The following is a 25,814-nucleotide window of genomic DNA, read 5'->3' on the forward strand; positions in this document are numbered from 1 at the left end:
GTTATAACAGGATTTAGTATGCATGAAGACACTTTAAATTGCTCTAAAAAGAAGTTAAAACTAGTAAATATATTGATATTTTGGTGGACCTTATTTGAAAGGTTTTTAAAGATTTGATGTAAATATTTTAATTTTGACATAGGAGCCTCTTCTAAGTACAAGACAAACCTCTTAGAAGAAATATAAAACTTTGAAACAAGGGGAGAGGGAGACTAACACTTTTTCAGTGGGAGAATTATAAAATTATTCAATAATAATTTATTTACCAAAATGACTACTTAACATATACAAACATTGATCTGGGGAATCCAGGTTATTAACTGATAAATAGCAGTTTAGTCCTGCATATTAAAATTGATGACTTATTTCAGTGACTTTTTTCCTTTGAATTCACTGGCAACAAGTGATTTGAAAGAGGCGAGCCAAAAGATATTTAATGACCCTTCTTATCATCAGAGAATAGGACTTCCAAATTTCTACTCAGGGTAAAATTAATTTCTTTAACATATATTGTTAAGTTAATGTTTTTGTTCTGTTGTTTTGTCTTAATCACAGAATCTTTCAAAATAGGTCACTGCCAACTCTTTAAATTTTCATTTTAACCTGGGACTTTATGAGCCTCAAATAGTATGAACACTAAATTGGTGGCATCAGTGAAATAACAGGCAAAAACAGTGAGAAACCTGAGCCCCGGGTGGAGGAATACAGCCAGGGCGCGTGTGTCTGACAAAAATCCATAGGAACTGGGGGTTTCACATTTCACTCCCTTCCATTATATTTGGTTGAACAAAAATTTGTGAAACACTATCTGGTGGGAGATACAAAGGTGGATCCCAGAGTCACCATTTGTGACATTTATCTATTGTTGATGCCATGTGAAGGGGGAGGCACTGACTGGTGAGTAACAGCTCATCCAATGCTGCCTTGCCCACTCAGAACAAGGGCAATGTAGGTACTTTTCTCTTATTTCTGCAGAACTCAAATGTTAGGAAGTCTGTGTGGCATTCCTACCACATAAATGGGACAAGTATTTGGAGTGGGTGGTGTAAGTCGGTGTCTGCCAGGAGCCCCCCACTCAATGTTTAGGGAGTAAGGCAAATCACACAAATGTTTAAAGCAGTTAGGTAGAAGACACTATATGTAGAAAATCTCAGTTTCTGGTCTTGGCTCCTGGTTTACCCTAAGGTGTGATTGCAGGCAAATGCCTTAAGCTCTTTAGGGTCTTGGTTTTCTCACTTAAGTATAAAAGAATGTTGATATCCAACTATATTTGTCCTGGGAAACATGTAGTTCCTTTCAGTTTAACCTAGGAAATGAAGAGGTTTGAATTCAAGGTCACTTTTGAGATGCTCTTCAGACACTTGAGGAGATTGCATTTGCAAGAGAGCTGAGAGAGCACCAGGCTGAGAGGTCGTTGAACACAGGTGGACAATGAAAATGCGGAAGAAGCCTGGGAGGGAAGGGCTGGTGAGAACTGAAACTGGAGGTTTTGAAAATTTTGGGAAGTTTTATAAATACTATAGTTGGGACTTACTGGAGGTATTTCAGGCCTATCTGAACAAGATCCATATCAAAGAAGGCAGAAATAACTATACAACAAACTCCAAGTCACTTTCAAGTAGTGCAAGTGAAGAAGAAAAGTCCTTATTGTAGCAATATCTGTGTACAATGCATGATGACTCAGGGGAGGTTAACGGTATAGAACACGAAGGCAGGATCAGAGCTTTTCAAGAGGACTTGAGACTTCTTCCAATTAGCCTGTCCTTTGGAGGACTTTAAAAACGCAGGTTCCAGTACAGTTGAGTCAGTCATACAAGTTTAGACAAGAAAACTCATGCCTTCTTAAGAATGCACAAAGGACAAATGTGTGTATGTATATATACATAGGAAGTGCTCTTTCCCTGATTGGATGATCTCTGTAAGACTGAGCTCTTGTGATGTAACATAATTAGATCCCCCTAGCAAGGAGCTTAACCAGCAATAGTAGTTTTTAAGGGATGAAAAACAGTTTTGTTTGCTGTGTGCTTTGCCTATGTTTAATTTACCGTAATCAGCCCTAAAACACATTTCTATACAAAAGTATAAAACACATTTTTAAAAATATAAAACACTTAATTTTTTGGCAATGAGAACAAGCCTGTTGGAAAGGATAGAAAATTGCAGTCAAGAACTCCTACCCTTTGCTATTACTGTTATAGAGTTGAATGTTGTCTGTATGTTAGTTAGATCCTGAGCAGACAGTGCATATGGATTGCTGCTTGAGACATACTTCTGTTTGTCTGTCGTGACCTTGTTTTCAGACACTCACACACTGCAATACTTTGACTTTATCTTTAAACAAATAAGCAATTCCAGAGGAAAGTAGCACCTATTCATCCTATTCTTTGGGATTCTTAGTACTGTTCATCTGCCAGTTAGGTTTTTTAAGACATATATAAAATAAGTAAATCAGAAAAAAACTAAGAGCTGCATGATTCCATACATAGGTGGGACATAAAAATGAGACTAAGAGAAATGGACAAGAGTCTGGTGGTTACCGGGAGCAAGGAGAAGTAGGGGAGGGAGGGAGACGGGGGGGATGGGAGGGGCACAAAGAAAACCAGATAGAAGGTGACAGGACAATTTGACTTTGGGTGAAGGGTATGCAACATAATTGAATGACAAGATAACCTGAAGATGGGTTTTTTTGAACATTATCCTGATTTATTAATGTTACCTCATTAAAATTAATAAAAATTTTAAAAAATAAAAACAAAATAACTCAAAGCAAAATAATTCAGAAGATCATCGGTCATGGTCAATTTTCAAATTCTTTCATTGCATAATAGAAATTAATGGCTCAAAGTGAAGATTTTATATAGCAGAGAGGCAGTGTTTTTCTCAGCACACCAATGAAAAGAATAAGTTGTGACCAAGAGTCTTTGCTTGACTGAGCTTTAGTCAGCATCCTGAACCTTCTCCTACACTTATCCATATACTTCCTTTTAAAAATCTAGCTTTAGTAAGAACTCTGTTAGTCAGAATAACCAGAATTCCCCGCCCTCAATATCTGACCAGATTCCTCATCAGCTGCTGTCCCCCAGGTGGTGTCTGATCACCCTGGCCTGTTGCCAGCAAACAGACCTTTAGATTGACTTAGCCAGAATCCCCTACACTATTGATGTTTCTTCTTAGTAACCTCTGTCCACTGACCCTCACCTTGTTCCTTGGTTATTAGTTCCACTTGCCTATCCTGTGTCCAGAATTGTACCTGGTCTCATACTGTGGTCTCTTTTCTCTACAGCAGTACTCATGAATAAAATTTGTTTCTACCACTTCTCCAGCTCTGGCTTTTCTTTGACAGTTATACGTTTGCTTTATGCATGTACTTCATAAAATCCTAAAAGTATGACCTTTGGCTGAACCGTACTTGATATCTTTACTACTCTATCTAGTGATAGTGAGTCACAACCTATCATAGAAATAAATGAAGAAACATATAATAATGAATAAAGTCCAGGTTTAGAGCAGATATTTCTTGAGAGTCATGTCAACAGAATACAAGATATGTAGTCACCATAAAATTAGAATCAATTCAAACTTAAAAATTCATGATAGAACTATGGAAACTAGTACATAAACTCTGTTTAGAAATTTAAGATGCTAGTACAGATTCTAGAAGTGGTCCTCATTGATCTATCTATTTGTACACCAAATACAATTGAGTACCTGCTATTAACCAGATAATCTTCTTGTGACAGAGATACAGATATGAACAGGAGCCTCAAAATTGCTCTCTTCATGTGCCTCTATATTAATAAAAGGTACAGAATATAAACAAGCAGAAAAAGAAATAGGACACAGAAATGGAGGATTTCAAGTTCAACCAAGGAAAGACTATACTAATACATATAAATGATGTGAGGTCAACTTTGTTATTTAAGAATGTTATGTCTTTAAAAAAAAATAAAAAAAACAAAAAGAATGTTATGTCTTTGTTTATTCATTAGGACTATACCAATGCTAATTTCTTAGTTTTGATCAATGTGCTATGGATATGTTAGCTGTAACATTAGTAGAGGCTGGATGAAAGAAATGTGGGGATGCTCTATTATTTCCTCTTTTGTAAATCTAAATTTAATTAAAAATTTTTAAAAAATTAAGAAAAAAAGGAATGTGATGGCTGAAAATTATCTCATATTTAATTTCCGTGAAATGTGTAGGTAAAGTAAATACCGTAGTCCACAACATAGCTCATTCTCCCCAATGCCCGGCTGCTAGTGACTCACAGCTGTCATTTTCAAGGAATTGCCTTCAGTAGAAAAGAGTTGCCTTGTCCAAGGTCAAAGCCCCTTCCAAGGTGCAGCTTGTTACAGTTGGGGAACTGTGAGCGGGATGATTTGATCCTATTGCCTCAATTGGGACAACTCTGAGGAAGCATCTCAGCTACAGAGGTCTCTTTGGATTGGCGGAGGTGTCTGTTGAACCCACATTGTATGTCACCTTTCCCTCTGCTTCCCTCACTCTCTTATACATATCACAGAGAGAAAACCCAATAACCTTTCTTCATGAAAAACTCTATCTCAGAATCCATTTCCCAGAGACCTTGTCCTTAGATAGTAGGTCCAGCGAAAGCTACTTTGGGAGGTGCCAGTATTCCCAAAAGTATTTTTGTGCAAATCGTAATTGGAGTTGAGCACATTTGTTTCAGTAATATACAAAGAAACTTTTCAAAATATTTTTCAATAAGACCTCTTGACAGAGTTGTATAAACCCTTATATATTCTTCAAGGTTGCAGTAAGTTTGACATGGACTGATGAAGCATATAAAAATAGAACTTTTCAGTTGAAAATTTTGAGCCCCTTTTTTATTTGCTGATTCAATATTTGATTAAGCAATTACTATACACCATACACTGATTCAAGTGATGACCAGTTTCAAGGAAGAAGCACGTAACAGTTGCATATTAAATAAGTATCTATGGTTCTCTGTTCCAAATGTAAAGTGGTGGTAATTTTAATGCCTACCTCATAGATAAAACCTCATATAGTAGTTAGTTTGAAGGTTAGGTATATACTTTAAACCCTCAAGAAAAATATTGATGAACTTGAAAATGTACCTAAACAGGATCGCTTAATCACAGACAAACGGCCCATCTTTCATGGATCCTCAATGATGTCTTCATTTCCTACCATGTGCCAGGGATTGAAAAACTCACTGCAGATACAATAATTGTTACCATTATGTTACTTCATGTAAACTTCCACGTGAGTCTGAGGAACAAATAATTGTTTGCTGTCATATATTAAGGAAAAGACTGAATTCAGGAGATATGAAGCTAGAACAACTGATGTTGTTGAGTGTTCTTAGGTGAGAATGAAGGGATTACACCATGATAAAAAAAATGCTAAAAAATTAATAAGCTACCCAAGAAGGCAGATTCTCCTTGCAAGATAATTTAACAACAACAGAATCATTAGTGATATTTTGGAGGATGTTTGCATTTTAAAATAACTTCGCATTACACCAACTATTTCCAGTCTTATACTTCATATTACTTATCCTAGTCTAACAGAGCATTTCAGGCTGACTAAAATATTTTCTGTACAATAGAAGAAAGTCATTTGGACATTTATTTACAGATAACAAATATTTATTGAGCATCTATTATAATTCAGGCACTGAGCTCTATATATATGCATGACAGGAGTGTTTTGGGCCTGTTCACAGACATTTGCTTTTAATTGTGAACGACGTTCACCACAAGTACTTGTTAGTTTGGTCAGAATGTTTTCTCAGCTATAAAGAACATCCTCCTAGGTGCTAAGAACTGGGATCTGATCCTGGCTCTGACACTGCTCAGCTTCGTGTCTTTGGACAAATCATACTAATGGATTCCTAGCTTCAGTCCCCTCACTTTAGTAGGGAGAGTTTTGGACCAGACATCACAAAACCATTTTCAAAGGTTTTTGTTTTTCATCCAAAAAATGTGATCTGTAGGGCTTTAGTTCAAATAGATGTTAATAGAACTTGCATGGTCAAAAACACTGACAGAAGACTGCTTTTTTAAAATTAGAATAAGCCCTGGTCAGTTGGCTCAGTGTTAGAGAGTCAGCCCGGCATGTGGAAGTCCTGGGTTCAATTCCCATTCAGAGTACACAGGAGAAGTGACTGTCTGCTTCTTCAACCCTCCTTCTCCTCTTGCTCGCTCTCTCTCTTTCTCTTTTCCCCTCCCACAGCCATTGCTCAAATGGTTCAAGGAAGTTGGCCCAGAGTGCAGAAGATGGCTCTATGGCCTCAAATCAGGTGCTAATATAGCTTGGTTGCTGAGCAATGGAGAAGCGACTCCAGGTGGGCAGAACATCAGCCATAGGTAGGGGTTGCTGTGTAGATCCCAGACGGGGCCTGTGAGGGAGTCTGCTCCCTGTCTCTCACTTAAAAAAATAAATAAAAATAAAAGTTAGATTATATTATTACTACTGATTGCTCATGAACTTTAATATTCTTACGAACATTATGAGTGTTCAAGCCAGTGATATACAACGCCTTGCTTCCCAAACTCATCGTGACCAAGAAACCCTTCCCCATACTTTATGTGGAGTATCAGCCAAATGTTCAACTACAGTGTACTGAGCACTGAGATAATCTTAGTAGAAAACAAGCAAATTCCAATAGACACAACAATAAAAAAAATAGCCATAAAATAAACTCACACAGTTACAGAGCAGTGAGAAAATAAAAAATAACTATTTAAGTGTACTCTACATGAGAATGTAATGAATATTTTGGAGGAAAATAAAAGGGAGACAGACATCTGGAGTTCTGGGAGGGGTTTATCTCAGTGAGAATGTTCCAGTTAAGCAAAGACATGAGGGATTGGAAAGGATCTATCATGTTAATGACTAAGGCAAGAGCAGGTGGATTGACTGTTTTTAGAATCACAATTCTTGCATTTTTAAAAAATATTAATGTGCTAAATTATAATCTAATGAGCAGTCATCCATCGCAGTGTTGACATTGAGGATTTGAAGTTGAATCATACAGAAGAGCCTGGGCCTAGTGGAACTTATATTCTAGCGGAGAAGAAAGAGAAAATATAAGCCAATAGGCTAATTCAGACAGTCTCTATTTTAATATAATTTTGAAGAAAGCATAGTAAAGATTACTATTGAGAATGTATAGGGACATTAGAAATAGATGATTAGGCAAAAAATGTTTTTGAATCAATTGTATACACAATGAGAACAAAGGAAGCAGAAAGAGAGCGACAGAAACAGAAAGACAGAAAGAGAGACAGAGCCAGTCATTGGGAGAATTGTGGGAAGAATGTTGTAAGTGAAGGAGACAGATGTGGTGTGCTGAGGAAGAGAGAAAAAATATTGCTGAACAGAACTGATGGGCATTATAAAGAACAGCTCACTGAAACCTTGCAAAGAGTTTGAATTTGATTCTTTCTGTAACAGAAAACTGTGAAATGGCTATAAAGTGCACATTTTTTTATTTTTAAGTAAGTTTTTTTAGTAGATTGATTTCTGAGAAAGACAGAGAGAGAGAGTGTATTCATTTATTGTTTCACCTTGTTGTATATTCATTTGTCATCTCCATACATGCCCTGACAGAGTATCAAACCTGCAATCTTGGTGTTACTGGGTGACTCTCTAACCAAATGAGCTAACTGGTTAGGGCTATGAAAAGGCTTTAAGCACAGACATAGCATGATCCCATTTGTGTTTTATGAAAATCTTCTGTTTTGAGAGTCAAAAAATAGTTATTACCATGAATGAGAGTATAAAGAAGAGAAGAGATGCGTTTTGCTGCTAGGATGCGTTTTGTTGCAGGAATGAGAAAGGCCTGGATGGAGTTCTCAGAAAACCCAACACTGACAGGCTGTCCGGAGCAAGAGAAGTCAGAAGAAATACTCAAGGTTGAGAAGCAGCCAGAGAGGTCAGCAAGCAGCCATAAGGATGTCGGGTGGAGGGTAGGAGCCAAAAAAAGGATGACTCAAGTGGTTAAAGAAAAGCCTCCTTTTCTCTGACATTTTCTTATTTAAATATTTTACCTTATTATTAAAACTCAACCTGTATGTGAGAGGCAGCATGCACGAATCCCTAAATCATAACACACTTGGGACAATATAATCACAGGATTTCGGAGCATAATCGTACAGAAGGAGCCAAATCCAACCCACACTGATAGACAGAACATGAATCTTGATAATATGAGTGGTAGTTTCAGAATGAGATTGATTCAAAAATTTCCCTGACCCAGAATGTATTACCATAAACAAGTTATAATTCTTTAAATGGAATCCCTTTCAAGAGCCCATATTTTAAAATATAGGGGATTGATAACAGCTAAGATTAGCCACGGAAACCGGTGAATCTCATCCTAATGTCATGCTCCTTATCTCTTAGAAATGGAGACACGGCCCTCCATCAGCAGTCTCTCATGGAAGAATTTCAATCTCTATGGAGACCGCCTTCATTTCAGTCAGTCAATTAGAGGTGAAAGGTATTCCATTTGCAGTCACCTAAGCCAGAGAGTCCACCTTTTTTTTTCTTTCTTTCTTTCAGCCAAATGGTATCTTCTTATCTAAGAGAGAGAAAAAAATCTGAGTATCCTGGTCATTTAATTTGAGCTTGTTCTGTCCCAGTTACTCTTTCTCCTTTGTTTCAAGTGGCAGCATTCTCTGTAAATCAGATAAAGGACTATATCATTATGCTATCATCCTTGAAAGCTCACTAATTGTAGCTTTTCTACCCAAGTCACTGAAATAAAACATCTATTTCTGCACTAAATATTAACTTATTTCCAGCTGCATTTATTATCTTACTTACTTAGGTGATAGTACTTTCAACCCTTTTCAGGGGTAGCCCTATAGCAGAGAGATCTATTTTCTAAATAACAGACATTTTCATAAAAGACAGTGGAAACTGGACAGATTAGAAATTACCTTTGTTCATTGCTACTTCCGTATTTTTACCTGAGACATACAAGACGGCAGTTATTGCTCGTGTTTTAAATTTACTCATTTCAGGTGCAAAAAAAAAAAAAAGTCACACTGAATGCGAATAGATCTAATTAATTTATATCTTGATTAGAATTATTAAGGTTTGTACAAAATGAACAAGGTTTAAAAATGAAAAATAAGCAACATAAAACAATTTACCATAATCTTTGTTCCTTAAGGAATGTAAAACCTGGTAGTAGTTATTTGTAATCTGATATGTTTGTGCTTGCAAATGACAGAAGCACTATTCAAACAGGCATCAACTGAAAAAGAAATTAATGTAAAATTTGTCTGGAGAGGCTATAATGTCTACCTTCAGGCATGGCTGCATCAAGGGGCACTTACATCATTATCATCATGTCTAATTTTATTAATTTTATCTATGCTTTTCCACATATCTGGCTCAGCCTAAGAACATCTTCAAGCTTACATTTTAAATTTTGAGTGATCACAAATATTTTTTTTAAATATATTTAGACTGGTTTGTATTGTATTCAGCCAGTTCTAAACTAACTCTTATGGCCATATTCGTATGATGCATTGATTGTCCCAGGTGGGTTTTATAACCACCCATGGGGTAGAGGAATATTCAGTAGATTTAATTAATGTGAATTACATTGACTTTAAAAATAGGAGTAATGCTTCCTTAAGGAAAGTTGGGTTACTCTTTCTAAAAAACAAGGAACTTGGGATGAGCAGACAGAAACTGGAGAGGTTCAGGCCAACCTCACAATTTCTTGATGTTTTCATTCTCATAAATTTCCTCTCCATTTGACTTTACGTATCTTTGATGTGATCACAATTTTTTATTGCTTAAAAGAACTCTCCATGTAAGATTTGCATTCTGAGTATTCAGATTCTTTTATTTTTATTTTTTATTTTTTTTATTTTTCTGAAGTTGGAAACCGGGAGGCATCAGACAGACTCCTGCACGCGCCCAACTGGGATCCACCCGGCATGCCCACCAGGGGGCGATGCTCTGCCTATCTGGGGCATCGCTCTGTTGCAACCAGAGCCATTCTAGCACCTGAGGCAGAGGCCATAGAGCCATCCTCAGTGCCTGGGCCAACTTTGCTCCAGTGGAGCCTTGGCTGCAGGAGGGGAAGAGAGAGACAGAGAGGAAGGAGAGGGGGAGGGGTAGAGAAACAGATGGGCGCTTCTCCTATGTGCCCTGGCCGGGAATCAAACCTGGGACTCCTGCATGCCAGGCCGACGCTCTACCACTGAGCCAACCGGCAAGGGCCCAGATTCTAAACACAACCTATCTTTCTACATTGCCAAACTTCTCACCCTTACTATATTTGCTTTTGTTCTCTCCTCCACTCACTGTCACCTTTACTGGCTCTTTCTGATTTCATACATCTTTCTTGACCTTCAGTTTCAAACCCTTGAATAATGCTCTTGTTTACCTTTAACACATAGATAGCCAGCTATTTCTCCAACAGAACAGGTTTCTTCTGGAACCAAAAATAATTACAATTCAGGACATGCAGTCTAAGCATAAAGAATGTGCAGGTCCAGAAAACTGAAGGAGAGGAACATTCATTTATAAACTTGGAACAGATTGTTAGAATCAAAGTATAGTGATTTTTTATTGACTGAATTGTGGCAGTTTCTCATTGGCTGAATATGTTACTGGGCAAGAAATAATCTTTTTTTCCTCCTGCTGAGGGAGTACAGTAGCATAACTTCCTGTTGGAGTTGCAGATACTGCCTCTTCCGGTTAGGGTCAGTTGTGTGTGTTGAGTGATATATGGGTAAGAATTCTCTCTTCTAGACTCCTGACTCCATGTTAAATGAGGTTTCTTTTCATCACTTTTTACACTCTCATTGGCATTTTTGGTTCTATTGTCCTTTGTTCTTGCACAGTTCCTACCTTTTTGATCTTTAATCGGGATTATGACAGTTTAGCTCCTCCTGTTTCTCTTCCCGGGCGCTGCTCATTGCTCAGCTAGAAAAGTTATGACACAGCATTGCTGATTTCCCTTCACACATGTGCCAGCCATCCAAACAAGGAAACAAACATTTCCTTTGTTTAGCATTTTTTAAAACTTTTGTTTGGATACTCTTCTAAACAATTAATCTTCAAAACTTTCCCATGAACATCCATCTTAAACTATATTCATTACACACGTAAAATTTTCCAAATCAGGTACCCTAATCTTTTTCATGCTGACTCCAACAAATGAAACATCTTCAGCACTAGCAGTATTGTTCCACCTTTCAAAGGCTAATCCCTCAAAATACTTCTCTTTTTGTTCCCCATGATGACAAGAAGCTCGCAATACTGTTATTCAGGAAGCTTATACTCAGCAAAAAGAATTGGCTCTTTGTTCACATAAAACTCCTCTGTGCCTTTGAATATCCTGTTCTTCCTGACAAAATACCCAGAATCCTCTGCTTTTCCCTTTACGTACACTTTTTTGGTGAATTACCCCCTAACCCCTTCAGGTTGGATGCAGGTAGTGTGTCTTTGGTGTTCTCCCTGAATGTTTTTTAACTTCTGTTTCAGCTACATCTATGTGGGAGTTTCTACTACAAAACAAGTGAAATTTTCAAGGTTTAGAAATGTATTAGACCCAGAAACTCAAAGAAGCTGACTCATTCCCTCAGAAATCTGGCAGAGTAGGCATGAAGAGTTGGTTTAGGGAACACTGTTTAAGAAAGAAACTACCTCTTACTGAGTCATTCCAGTACTTACTCAATGAGAAACTGGCTTCCTGTGTATAGCAAACAAAAGGGATCTGAGATAAAGTTGTTCCTTCTTTTTGAAGACTAGCATCTATCTCCAATATAAAGAATAAAGATGCCAGAAACTCATTTCCCCATAATCCATTGCAATTATGGCATCAACATGCAATTCAATTTGGCCAGTTGGTCTAAAAGAAAGATTGTTGGAAAACTCCTGGAAAGCCTTTTTTTGCCCAATAGAAGGAAGCATAAGAAGCAAAGGTCCTCATCAACCAGATGTGATTTTCTTCACATCTGATACCTAGAAATGCTACAGCCATCTTTAACCAGGCATTTAGGGCAAGTCATGAGAATGAAGGGCAGTAAATAGAAACAGCCTCTTCTCCTTGAAGAAAGTGTCTAGAGTCTTCTTATCAGGTGATATGGTAAATAATATTCATTGCTTATGCTATCTTTAATTACATATTTTGTTGCTCTGTGACAGACTTTTCTAAACTGATAAGAGCTCTGAGCCATAACATTGAAAATTTAGGCCTCAGGACTATGAACAGACAAAAACAGATAATAACACTGGTGAAAAGAATTGTTTCTCCCTCAGTCCTTCTCAGTCCTGGAGCCTGAACAATTAAAGCTGGGTCAATGTTGCCTGACCTGTGGTGGCTCAGCCGGTAAAGCGTCAACCTGGAAACGCTGAGGTTGCCGGTTCAAAGCCCTGGGCTTGCCTGGTCAAGGCACATATGGGAGTTGATGCTTCCAGCTCCTCCCCCCTTCTCTCTCTCTGTCTCTCTCTCCTCTCTAAAAATGAATAAATTAAAAAAAAATTTAAAGCTGGGTCAATGTCATCATCAACCCTTGATCACTGAAGGGGTTGATGACAAGAAGCTCGCAATACTGTTATTCAGGAAGCTTATACTCAGCAAAAAGAATTGGCTCTTTGTTCACATAAAACTCCTCTGTGCCTTTGAATATCCTGTTCTTCCTGACAAAATACCCAGAATCCTCTGCTTTTCCCTTTACGTACACTTTTTTGGTGAATTACCCCCTGACCCCTTCAGGTTGGATGTAGGTAGTGTGTCTTTGGTGTTCTCCCTGAATGTTTTTTAACTTCTGTTTCAGCTACATCTATGTGGGAGTTTCTACTACAAAACAAGTGAAATTTTCAAGGTTTAGAAATCTATTAGACCCAGAATTAGGTACAGTAGATAGCTTTGTACAACTCTGTCACATATGTTCCCTCAAAATTTAAAGTCATTGAGCAATGAGAAGAGAAACACACACAGGTCAGCCAAAACTGCTGTTCTCAGCAGCAAAACTGTGTGACGATACCAACAATAGTCAAAGGAAACAGTTCTTCACTGATCTGAACAGGTTTTTAATTTTACCTACCCTGATGAGATAAAAATAAAGTTTGATTGTTTGAATAAAATAAAATAATTCTTCTATGGACCACATAGAAGAAGAAATGATATTAGTAATAATTAATTAACTACAAATACTTTTTAAGCATCTAATATGTTAAGGAGTAGTTACTATAGATAGAAAAGGGAATGAATTGGGCCTTAGGAGAGGCTGTGCAGGAGTGGAAGGTATAGGAAGCATTACAATAGTCTGGTTGAGAAATGATGTTGATTTGAGCTTGGGAAGTCAATAGTAGAGATATTAAGAAATTACTGGATATTTGGAAATAATCTAAAAGTACTACTCAACAAAAGTTTCCACGTTAGAACCGGGAGATTTTTTTTTTTTAATAGACAGAGGAAGGTGATAGTAAATCTAAAAAATAGAGGTTTCACCTGAAGCCATGTGACAAAATGCCTAGATGTCTTGTTAACATCTAATTGTTGAGTATATGGTTGTGTGTATGTGTATTTATATGTGCTTTGCATATATGTGTTTAAGTACAATCTCTAATCACTTTGTCTCATTTATTGACTTTACTGTGGTTACCACCATTTAGGAATAAGCATCTCATGAAGAACAGGCAGAGATAAGAGTGTAGGGTGGTACTATTTTCCTGAGTTAATCACTGAAATAAGAGAGATTATGAATGCACCTCTAAACCCTTTCTGAGAAAGAATAAAGAAGCCTGGATTTTTAATTTGAGAAATGTGATATTATTTAAAACAAATGGAATGGAGACATTAAGAGTTCTGTTTACACATATCAAATTTCTTGTAATTATTAGACATATATGTAGTGATAACAAGTTGTGAGTTTTATATCAAAATCTGGTCTTCAGGTGAGGTGCAAAAATTAGAGGGCTGAAGATGCAATTCTGGAACTTGGCAGCTCAAGAATAAACAAAGTTTTATAAAAAAAAATCTTAAATAGAATGATAACTTTTACATTTTTTCTCAAAGCTTCTTTCCATTCTAGAATGTATAAACATCTGCATAAACAATATATTATTAAGCTTCAAAGTAAATTTTTACTTAAATATTTGTATGTACTAGAGCACAAAATTATTATTAAACATGATGATATTCTTAACATGATGATCATTATAAAATTTCAAGGAAATAATCCTATTGGAAAACTGTACTTTGATTCTTAGGATGATAAGTACAACAATAAAAGATAAATTACATCTAGTTGTGGAATCCTTATATTTCAACAGTTGAACAGTCTTACCCTTTATTTTGCTCTGTATTATTTGGAAGTCTGTATTTCTTCAATTCTATAAATGTAAGCACTGTAATATGTCCCGTGCTGCTAATGGAGCTTGAAATTAGGGCAGCCGCTTGTGTATCGCATCATGATGATGTCAGCAATCCACATGAAAAATGAAACACAACCAATACAAATTCCATGGCCACAAAAAATAGTCAGCTTTCTATATTTGAAATTGGCTGACCATATACAAAATATATGGTGTGCGGAAAAAGAAAACATTTTTTTTTTACCGGGCTCTGCAAAACCAATGGCAAGTTTGTTGATGGAGAACCCCGTAATGTTATGCACTTAGTAAAAATTTATATTTGACTCCAAGGTTCACATTGTAAAATTTAATATAGGGTCTATATATCACTATAAGAAGTAGAGTTTTGTAATTACTGGTATTTGATAAATTTCAGTTTTTAAAACCATTAATGATTCTTTTCAACTAAAATTACATTTTCATTATGAATTACTCAACTGTTCTATATTCAGTAATAAAATAGCATATGTGATAACTCAATTTCAACCAAGGTATACTACTATGACCAAACAACAAAAACAGTAATATAAATTATCTAAATTAAAAAAAAAAACACAAAAACCTTGTATTCCAGAGCCAAGAAAATCTGTATTGGATGTGAATTTGCACGTAACATTAAATTTTCCTCGATTTTAAAGGATAACTTTAGTGAAGCTGAGAAACTTTTTGGTAGGAAAATAAATACATTCACAAAAATCAACCAGAATTTATTAAAGGGCTCACTGTTAGTGATTATTACAGACAGTCTGATTCTGTAAGAATGGCACATGTGAAATGCGGCTGTTAAGTTAGATAATTAGAATTCATTGTCATGAAGGAGTACAGCATCCTGTTCCTTATGTAGAGTAAAGTGTTTCTTTCCACAAGTTCCACAAATGGTCTCCTGTGAAGCTGGGGCAATTACTATATATGGTAGGAGATACTTATCCACAGAATGTGGATTCAAACTTTAGAAAATGTCCCAAAGATTAAGAATCAGGACTGTGCATAAGGTGACAGAGCCTTCTTCATCAGATATAAAGTGTGAATTTGAGATTTTGAGTTTAGATGCTGAAGATAAGTTAAGAAGAGAGGTTCATAAGAAATTCACGTTGAGGCTTCTTTTCTGCTGTCATGTTTCCATCCAACTACATTGGAGGAGTAGTTATATTAATAAGATCTCTTTCTGTCTCTTTCTTTCTCTCTCTCTGTCAGATCAGCAAGATATAATGTGAGTGGAAAAATTGTCAGATGACTTGGCATTTCAGAATAACACCTCTTATTCACAAAATAATTCTCTAATTCCCTAGTTAATGTGTTCTCCAGAAAATCTATAAGAACTCTTCAAATGATCTGTAAGTCTAATGATCCTACTTGAAAATCAATTCAACAGTAGAGGCATGCATTAAATTTATGTAAAATGCCTGTACCAAGTCAGTTTCTTTAAATTTGAGACTACAGAATATTTCTTTTTAAAGCTATGACAAATGCTATTTGACAGAAGTTCAGAAAAAAACAAAAACAAAAATGTATGGTAAGTGTTGTCCGAATACATTTTTCTACTTATCCAGCAAATGTTGAAGCAAACATTTAGAAATGCTAAAGAGAAAATAGCTACTTTAAGGAGAGTTCTTCTATTGATAAAGAGTATGATACTGGAAAGGTTTCAAGCCTTTTAATAAAAGGAAACAATCTATGAGCACTTCACTGAACAAACAATATGACAGCTGATCTTTTCTTTCTTTGAAAGATCTTTCTTTAGTATTCTAGGCTTCCACTGTCTTATTTAGATCAGGTTTTGTGTAGTACTCTCATTTCAGCCACCATATATTTAGTCAATGTGGACTGTATTAGAATTTAATCTTTAAATTAGTCCTGGATTGGCTGCTCACCAATAATGTCTAGCAATACGTCTACTTGCTTTCCAAGTCCTGGCTACTGTAAATAATGCTGCAATGAACACGGGCATGCAGGTTTCACTTCCTCCTAATGAATACCCAGAAGTGGGATGCTGAATCATATAGAAGTTCTATTTTTAATTTTTTTAGAAACCTCCATGCCATTTTTCTACAATGGCTGAATATTTTACATTCCCACCTATAATACCTAATGGTACCCTTTTCTCCACATTCTTTCCAGACTTGTTATCTGTTATGTTTTTGACAATAGGCATTCTAACTGGTAAGAGGTGATATCTCACTGTACTTTTATTTGCGTTTCCCAGATGATTAGTGACGCTGAACACCCTTTCAGGTACCTGGTGGTTAATAGTATGTCTTCTTTATACAACTGTCTATTCAGGTTCATTGCTCATTTTTAAATTGGAATATTTGTTTTTTTTGGGGGGGGTGTTTTTGTTTTGTTTTTGCTATTGAGTTGTATGACTTCTTTATATATTTTGGATATTAATTGCTTATCAAATATGTTGTTTGCAAATATTTTCTCCCATTCCATAGGTTGTCTTTTCACTTTGTTGATTACTTTTTTCACTGTGCAGAACCTTTTCAGTCTGATGTAGTCTTGCTTGTTTATTTTTGCTTTTGTTGCTTGTATTTTTGGGTCATATTCAAAAAAATTGTTGTCAAGACCGCTATCAATGAGTTTTCTCCCTAAGTTTTTTTATAGGAGTTCTAATGTTTCAGGTTTTATATTTAACTATTTAATCCATTTTAAGTTAATTTTAGTGAGTAGTATAAGGGTTTAACTTCATACTTCTGGATATCCAGTTTTCTTAACATTATTTATGGAACAGAATATCCTTTTCTTATTGAGTATTCCAGACATATCATCCAAATTGAAAAGAATGAAGTAAAAATGTCTCTGTCTGCAAATTATATAATCTTATATATAAAAACCTTTAAAGACCACCAAAAAAAAACCCCTGCTAGAATTAATAAATTAATTCAGTAAAGCTGTAAAATATAAAAATTATCTGCATTTATATACATAATTACTTCTTTGAAAAATAATGTAAGAAAAATATCTCATTCACAATAGCATCAAAACAATAAAACACTTAGGAACAAATTTAACCAAAGAAGTGAAAGACCTATATATTAAAAATTATAAAATTAAAATGAAAACAATAGACTTTGATGAAAGAAATTGAAGATGCAAACAAATAAAATTTCCTGTTGATGAATTAGAAGTATTAATATTGCTAAAATGTCCACACTATCCCAAATCATCTAAAGATTCAATGCAATCTTTATTAAAATTCCAATGGCATTTTCAAAGATAGAATAAACAAACATAAAATTTATATATAACCACAAAAACTCCAAGTAGTAAATCAACTTGAGCAAGAACAAAGCTGGGGACATCACACTTTCTGATTTAAATTCATATTACAAAGCTATAGTAATCAAAACAGTATACTACTACTGTAAAAACAGACACACAGATGAATGGAACAGAATTAAGAGACAAGAAATAAATACACACATATACTGTTAACTAATAAAGAATATTTAATGGGTAAAGGATAATTTCTTTAATAAACAATATTTTTCTTTTTAATTTTTCTTTCTGCTCCTCCCTGCTAGCTGATTAGCAAGTATTTAATAAATTCTTTTGACTTGAATTGAAATAGTACCACATGAAAGTATCAGAAATCAGTGCATATGTTATACATTAGACCTAGTGTGAGCATTTCTTAATCATAAATCAACCCAGACTCTCCAGATGCCAGTTGTTTACATCAAAAATATAATGATGCAGGTAGAATAATATAATGGTCAATGTTAACTTAAAGTGATATGCAATAATTGTTTATCTGCCTGATCTGTGGTGGCGCAGTGGATAAAGCGTGGACCTGGAAATGCTGAGGTCGCCGGTTCGAAGCCCTGGGCTTGCCTGGTCAAGGCACATGTGGGAATTGGTGCTTCCAGCTCCTCCCTCCTTCTCTCTCCGTCTCTCCCTCTCCTCTCTAAAAAAATGAATAAATAAAAAAAATTTTATAAAAAAAATAATTGTTTATCTATGAAGGTATAACTAATGGCTTTATGAACCTGTTCATCTTTCTCATTACATTTTTCCTCATTTTTAATGTTCTGTTAAAACAATATTTTAATACTCATTTGATAATGTATTTAGAGTAACAAAATTTGTGATTGAGGAGGTGTTTGATTTCCTAAAATGCTACTTTATTCACCTATATTCTCCATTCTGTGTTATCTTTTTTATGAAAATGTCACTCAAAACAATTACATATGCACATAAATATATTTGTTTCTTTTAATGGAAGAAGAAAGCTTAATTGAATCTGCACCCTTTAAACTCAAAAGATTATAGAAGTCACTTGATTTGTCACAATATCTAACTTCTTAAATCTGACTACTTAAACAAACCTTAAAAGTTCAACAGTATTATTTCCCTTTCCTTGAACAGTAAAATAACAAAAAATGTGAGAGCAAGAAGGATCCACCTCAAATGAATAAGGTGGATTTGATTATACAAGATATCTCCTATTGTACCTTAATCAAGGCAAAAGTTCTTTCCACCTGTTAATTTACATGATAGAAATTGATCTTCAATGCATTTCAATATCCTGGTCTTTCATATTGGTAAATAGATTTCTAGCTTTGTAATTATTCTAACAACTCAATTACAGTTAATTTTTTAAATTTTCTGTGTAATTTTTATACATTTCACCTATTTGTCTTCCTCATTTATGTTCAACTTAGTTCTCTCTGTGATAATCATATGATTTTAGTATTTTGATTTCTCTTTCAAATAGCCTTAATTTCTCACTATCCACCTTACTTTACATATATATTTTTCTCAGTTATCTCTCCAAATAACTATAAATTACATTTTGTATCACTGCCTTATTTTATCCAGGTTACTTTTTTACTACCTTTCATCTGAAAGGATCACCTAGACTTCCTCTCCACATTTTAAGAAGAGTTATTTGCCAACTACTATGATAATATCTTCTTACAGATTTTAATTTTAAATACAATGTGAGATGGAGAGGTGAAATTTCTTCCAAAGGTTTAGATTACTATAGTGCTTGGTAAGGATTAAATCCTTTTGTAAAATCTTACCCAGATAGACCTCTTTATTATTTTATTTTATTTTTTTATTAAAGTATAGTTGACATTTAATATTATATTAGTTTCAGGTGTACAAGATGGTGAATCGACATTTTATATACCTTACAAAGTGATCACATGCTAAATCTAGTTACCATCTGTCACCATACAAAGTTATTACAGTATTATTGACTGTATTCCCTGGGCTATATACATCTTGTGGCTCATGGGGCTGGGGTGTGGGGGATGGGCCTGTAGGAAACTAAGAGATACAAACTATCAGACAGACTCTTTTAAAATATGGAAAGTAGACTGCTACATCAGGGAGCTTAGCACCAAGTAGAACATTGGGAATGTTAAATATGCAGAGTGAGCATGTTATGTAGAAAATGGACAAACGTACCTTACTTGAATTATCCATTTACTTATGTTTCCATGAGTATCCTATTAACTAATAGCAGATTTTGATACACTATGTGTAAGTGAGTCCCATCACTCACTTCAGAGCAATCAATCTATCATGTAGCTTTATAGTTTTGTATTGTCTGAATCTTAAGACAGACATTTGATTATTCAGCATTCTACAGAGAGTGTTATCAAAGTCTCCCATACCCAAGGTCTCATATGATTTGGAATATAACACAAAGCAGAATTAGAATATTTTCAAATCTTTTACCAACTCCCATGACCTCTTAAACATATATTGCACATCACTTTCTGCCTAACCCTGCTTTCTCTTATTTAAGGACACCCTGATATGACAGGTAGTCCATCATGCCTTAAAGGTCTAACCGAAAATCAGATGATGATTCTTTTACCCTCTTTCCCATGAATGGTAAGTACTTGTATTGTACAAGAAAAGCTGTCACAAGAATGCTACTTGTTTCTCACAGTGAGAGTCATTAATTGTTTTTATGTACTGTGTTGTCTTTCTCTGTGCTGTAATTATACACCTATACAACATATAGCACCTTTGTTATTTCGTTTACACTCCCATGAAAAGAAAGGAGGGAGTCAATAGCACAGTTATGGTGCTGTGGAAAAGGGGCTCCTATTTTCACTGGACAGCCAGGCTGCTAGCATAACCTGTGAAATGTGATAGATAAAGATCAGGAAAAGGACAACCAGGTTAGAGAAGGGCCACATTCTTTAATTGAAGCCAACAACTCATTACTGATATGATTAAGGTGCCTCCCAGAAGTCATTAATAAATGTAAATGAAGATGGAAATTTTAAAATTTTAATATGAAAAGGGAGTATGTTAAAATGAGAAAGAATGATATAATAACAGGTGCAAACTCAATAAGGATGATCATCAAAGAGCCTGGAGGGGACAAAACAGAAGTTGAGGAAGAACTTACCAGTATTTCTAATTATTTAGAATGAGCATGCTCTCAATCTAAATAATCAGAAGTATAACAGAACTGGTAGTATGTAATTTATGAGACTACCATAGTTGATTAAAATCACTCCCATGCAACTTCTCAATTATTATAAATCAATTTTGTATTTTCCAAGCAATTCAACATTGGGGGGGGGGGATCTTGAAATAGCTTATCTAAAAAAGAAACGCGATGGCCAATACTGATGTTTCCCTTAAATATACTTAGTGCGGTCAATTAATCATTGATTTCGAGCTTTACAAATCTGTCTCCTGAGTCAACAAACACATGCTTGTTGATAGTAGATTCGTTTATCAGGACCTAACCAAAGACACTATCTAAGTAGTAAATTGAGATTGAGTGTGGAAATCCAAATTTCTTTCTCTGCTCTGTCAACATTACCTCCATATTTGTGGGCATTAGACTTTCTAATAATCAATTACTTTATATTTTTATTATTATTGAGTACTTCTTTACCTTAAAGATGCTATGAATAGTAGTAGTATGAGAAATAACAATACTTTTAAACATATGAAAAGCTATACAAGCAAGAAATTATGGTTGTTTATATTTTGAACGCTGGAAAATATAATAAAATCAAATCTCTAACCCTGCAAATGTGCACAATGCTACAAAATCTTAATATAAAATCACTTTAAATCTACCCTGAAATAGAATCCCATGCAGCTACAGAACCTTACTAAAACTTAAAGAAGAAGAATAATGTTGAAGGAATGTAAGAGATTTTTTTTTTAGAAAAGAAAGACCACCCCTGATTCCTGTCTAGGAGAAAACAAACGAGTCAGAAGCTCAGAACATCTGGATTCTCATGAACAAAATATTCACTACAGATCCCAGCACCTTGCCTTTGGTTCCTGTATGCACTGCACTGGATTCATCCTATGCCTTGACTTTTTCTTTATCTTTCTATAACAAAGTTCAGAGACCACCTAGAATGGATGACCTGTGAATACAAATAACTTATTTTACTCACTGGAGTATCTGCAGAACCTATAAAATAAATTCTGAAAAACACAAAGTTTAGTTAACATTTTTATACAGATAGCAAAATAAATTTAGTCATGATGCTGTAGCCAATACCTTCTATTTGACTGCTTCATAGTCACTCTAGAAGGTCAAAAAAACCATGCAAACATGGGTTTGCACAGCAGTTGAGAAAGATCATGTTGGTGTTTCAACAAATAAATGGTGGTTTTTCTCCCTATTATAATCTGTTTCCTCTCTTTTTAAACAATTTTAGTTACTGCAACACAGGTAAGATAAATAAGATTATTCAGGAAATACCACTTACAGATTTATCTTTATTACTACTCTTTGTATTTGAAATAAATTGGTAGAAATAAAATTGCAGAATATAATAACACAACTTGTATTAAATTATTTTCTTGGAAAAAGTGTCATAATATATATAATTTTATACATATTCCTATTTTATTTATTTGTTTATTTGTTTATTTATTTATTTATTTATTTATTTATTATTAAGTGAGAGGAGAGTAGGCAGACTCCCATATGCACCTCGACCAGGATCCACCCAGAAAATACCCCTACTGGGCAAAGCTCTGCCCATCTGGGGCCACCGCTCTGTTGCTTGGCAACCGAGCTATTTTAGTGCCTGAAGCTGAGGCCATGGTGCCATCCTCAGTGCCCGGTGCCAACTTGCTCAAACCATTTGAGCCATGGCTGAGGGAAGGGAAGAATGAGAGAGAGAGAGAGAGAGAGAGAGAGAGAGAGAAGGGGGAGGGGTAGAGAAGCAGGTGGTAGCCTCTCCTGTGTGCCCTGACTGAGAATCAAACCCAGAACTTTCACACGCTGGGCCAACAATCTACCCCTGAGCTAACTAGCCAGGGCCGCTATTCTATTTTCTAGCTGCTTGACATTGGCCATGTTATTTAGCTTCATGATTTATAAAATTAGAATATTTTTTTTCTTTTTTTTTTTTATTGATTTTTTAATTGATTTTTAGAGAGAGGGGAGAGAGAGAGAAGAGGGAGGAGCAGGAAGCATCAACTCCCATATGTGCCTTGACCAGGCAAGCCCAGGGTTTCGAACCGGCAACCTCAGTGTTCCAGGTCGACACTTTATCCCACTGCGCAACCACAGGTCAGGCCAAAAAATTAGAATATTAATATCACCTATTTTCCATTGTTGGCAAGTTTATTAAGTAAGATGAAGTCAGTAAACATAATCCATACCTCACAAGAAGTGTCACAGGGTAAAAACTTAGTACATATTAACTACTCTAGAATTATTGTTTGTATTTGTTTCATAGAATAAGGGCAGTTGGATGATGGGATTACCAGTAATTTCTCTGTATTTGAGTGAGCTATTCTGCATTTTCTAACTGCACATGGATTACATTTTTTATAAAAAAAAATCTATTTTAATTTTTGATATATCTATTTTTTGAGATACATTTTTAATTTTGTATAATTATGCTATCACACTTGGCTCAAGAGTAAATTTTTCTTTAATCATCACTACTATTCTAAGTATTTAAGCCATTCCTATAAGAAATTTCTTATCCCAATCTCCTCTGCTTCTTAAGAGTTATCATTTAAACAATTTTTTCCAAAATATCTGTATTAGTCAGATTTTTCTGAAGACTTTTGTCAGTGAATAATTTTATGGAATCACAAATTCACGTATGTCTTATATTATTACTAAACATAGTTATGAAATTAATATAAGATATGAGAATATTCATTTATAGAATTATGAACTATTACAAGAAAAATGAACCTAATTACTAAGTTACCATAGTACCCTATCTATAAGATGCATCTTAATTTTGGGGCCTGAAATTTGAAAAAAAATGTATTACATAAAGTTATTGAATTCAAGTTTTATTCATCATAAAACTCATCAATTCCTCATTACTGTCAAAACTCCCATCCATTAGCTTGTTCTCATCTGTGTTTGATGATGAATCACTGTCTTTATATATTGCCTCATCCTCAGTTCCATCTATGGCATTTGAAATGCCACACTTCTTAAATGACTTAACAACAATCTAAATCTTGATATTATCTCAGGATCTTTTCACCCAGGTACAAACTTCTCTTATAGTTGGTTTCTTCACTCTTCCGGCTGGTGTCAAATTGTTCACAGAAGACTTCATCCATTGGTTCTATTCATCTCTCATGGCAGATTTGAAGGGTTTGTTAATGCTGACATCATGTGGTTGGAGCTGGGATTTCAAGCCTCCAGGTATGACAGTAAGTTTTGTTTTATGCTCGGCAGCAATCTTCTTTGTATTTTTTGTTATGTGTGCCCTGAACTGATCAGCACCAATAGGGGAGGTGTGCATAAGAGCCCACCTGGTCTCCTTCTCCAAACTTTCTCAAACCAGATCTTCATCCCATTCTGATCCATCCAAACCTTGTCGTGAATGTGGACAATCACTCCTTGTGGAATGTTTTCTTTTGGCATTGATTAGCCTTTGAAAAAATTAGCATAGGAGGCAGCTTGGTTCTGTTGGCACAACAAGCTAGAACAACTGTATAATGGCTCTTTTTGTGTCCACTTGTCTTCATAGTTACAGTTTTCACTCCCTCCTTATCAACAATTCTGTTACTGGGACATCAAATTGAAGGGGGATTTCATCCATATTTGCAATCTGCCCCAACTCAAACTGATGTGTCTTCTGATATTAAGTGACAAAATGATGAAATTCAAGGACCTTCTGCTCAAAGCTTCCAGGCATCTTTTGGGCAAGTCTGGTGCATATATGCATGCTTAGTTCATTCTGTTTCATGAATCTGAAGCACCAATTGTGTCCTCCTTTGAAATCAGTAACTTCTTTTTTTTTCAGCAATCCATCCTGCCTCATGCTGAACCATCTTTGTGGACACAGGAATTCCAATTTTCTTTTGCTCTTCAATCTATATCTTCAATTCCCTCTCTAAATCAGGCCATATTGCTGACTTTCTTCTCATGGCCTTCTCTGCTGTGGAGTTTTCAGTAGGGTTTCTTCTTCCCGTCCGAATTGATTTCTCAGTTGGAGGAGGATCAGGCAGCACAATTTCCATTCACTTTTGCAAACTGGATCACTATTAACCTGAATTCAGCACCGTACAAAAATCTTTTCTGAGTCATTTCTGGGCAGAACGTGGCAAAACATAACCTACCGCAATATACCTGTAACAAGTGCAAAACAATGAGCACAAAGATAATAAGAACGAAAAACAAGAAATGTAATTTAAAAACTCTACAACCATTATGTAAGATGCACCTAGTTTTTAGACCCCAAATTTTCAAAAATAGGTGCATTTTATGCATGGGGAAATATGATATTTTGAATTCTTGAAATTCCATTGTGAAAATGATGGCAGGCTTTTTGGGGATAAGGGCTGCTTAGTTTGTATCTTTATATACCCAGTCCCCAGTACAGTGCATAATAAATTAAGTCCTTAAATGATTTACTTGAGAAAATTCTCAATTCTATAGTTCCTTTCAGTAAAATAAGATTTCATGAGTCAATGAAAAAAAATGTCAAAAACGAAACAATTTATTCGTTCCATTTCGTGCACATCTTCATTGTGGCAAATGTCAAAGATGGTGCTAAAAATATAAGTTAAGAGAAAGAACTCTTTATGTCTGAGTTTTAGGCTTGCCATTGAAGGTTTCATGGCATCAACTAAGTAATTTAAAATTTCTTGAAGTGTTTTAAAATATTTCTTATATAATAGGTGTTGTTCTATCTCTGTTAAAAAAATAAAAAGTAACCTGTGTTTTTATTTCTTATGTGTGTCTGTTTTGTCAGGATGGGCCTTAGGATTCATTAAGAATTCAGAACACAGATTTAAGGGCTTACATATCTGCAGGACTACACAGAAGGGATAAAGGAAGCCTAGCCTCCAGATTGGCTACCACTGCCCTGCCAACAAGAGCAAACAAGGCATCTGCCGTCTCATAAAGGCGGCGATGGGTCCCTAACTAGCAGTATTGTTTCTTCATGATAAATTCAGTCTCTCTTTCCTATATGAGCTTGGAAACTTTACCAAACTCAAAAGGG

This window comes from Saccopteryx bilineata, chromosome 3 (genome assembly GCF_036850765.1).
Source record: "Saccopteryx bilineata isolate mSacBil1 chromosome 3, mSacBil1_pri_phased_curated, whole genome shotgun sequence".
Lineage (NCBI taxonomy): Eukaryota > Metazoa > Chordata > Mammalia > Chiroptera > Emballonuridae > Saccopteryx > Saccopteryx bilineata.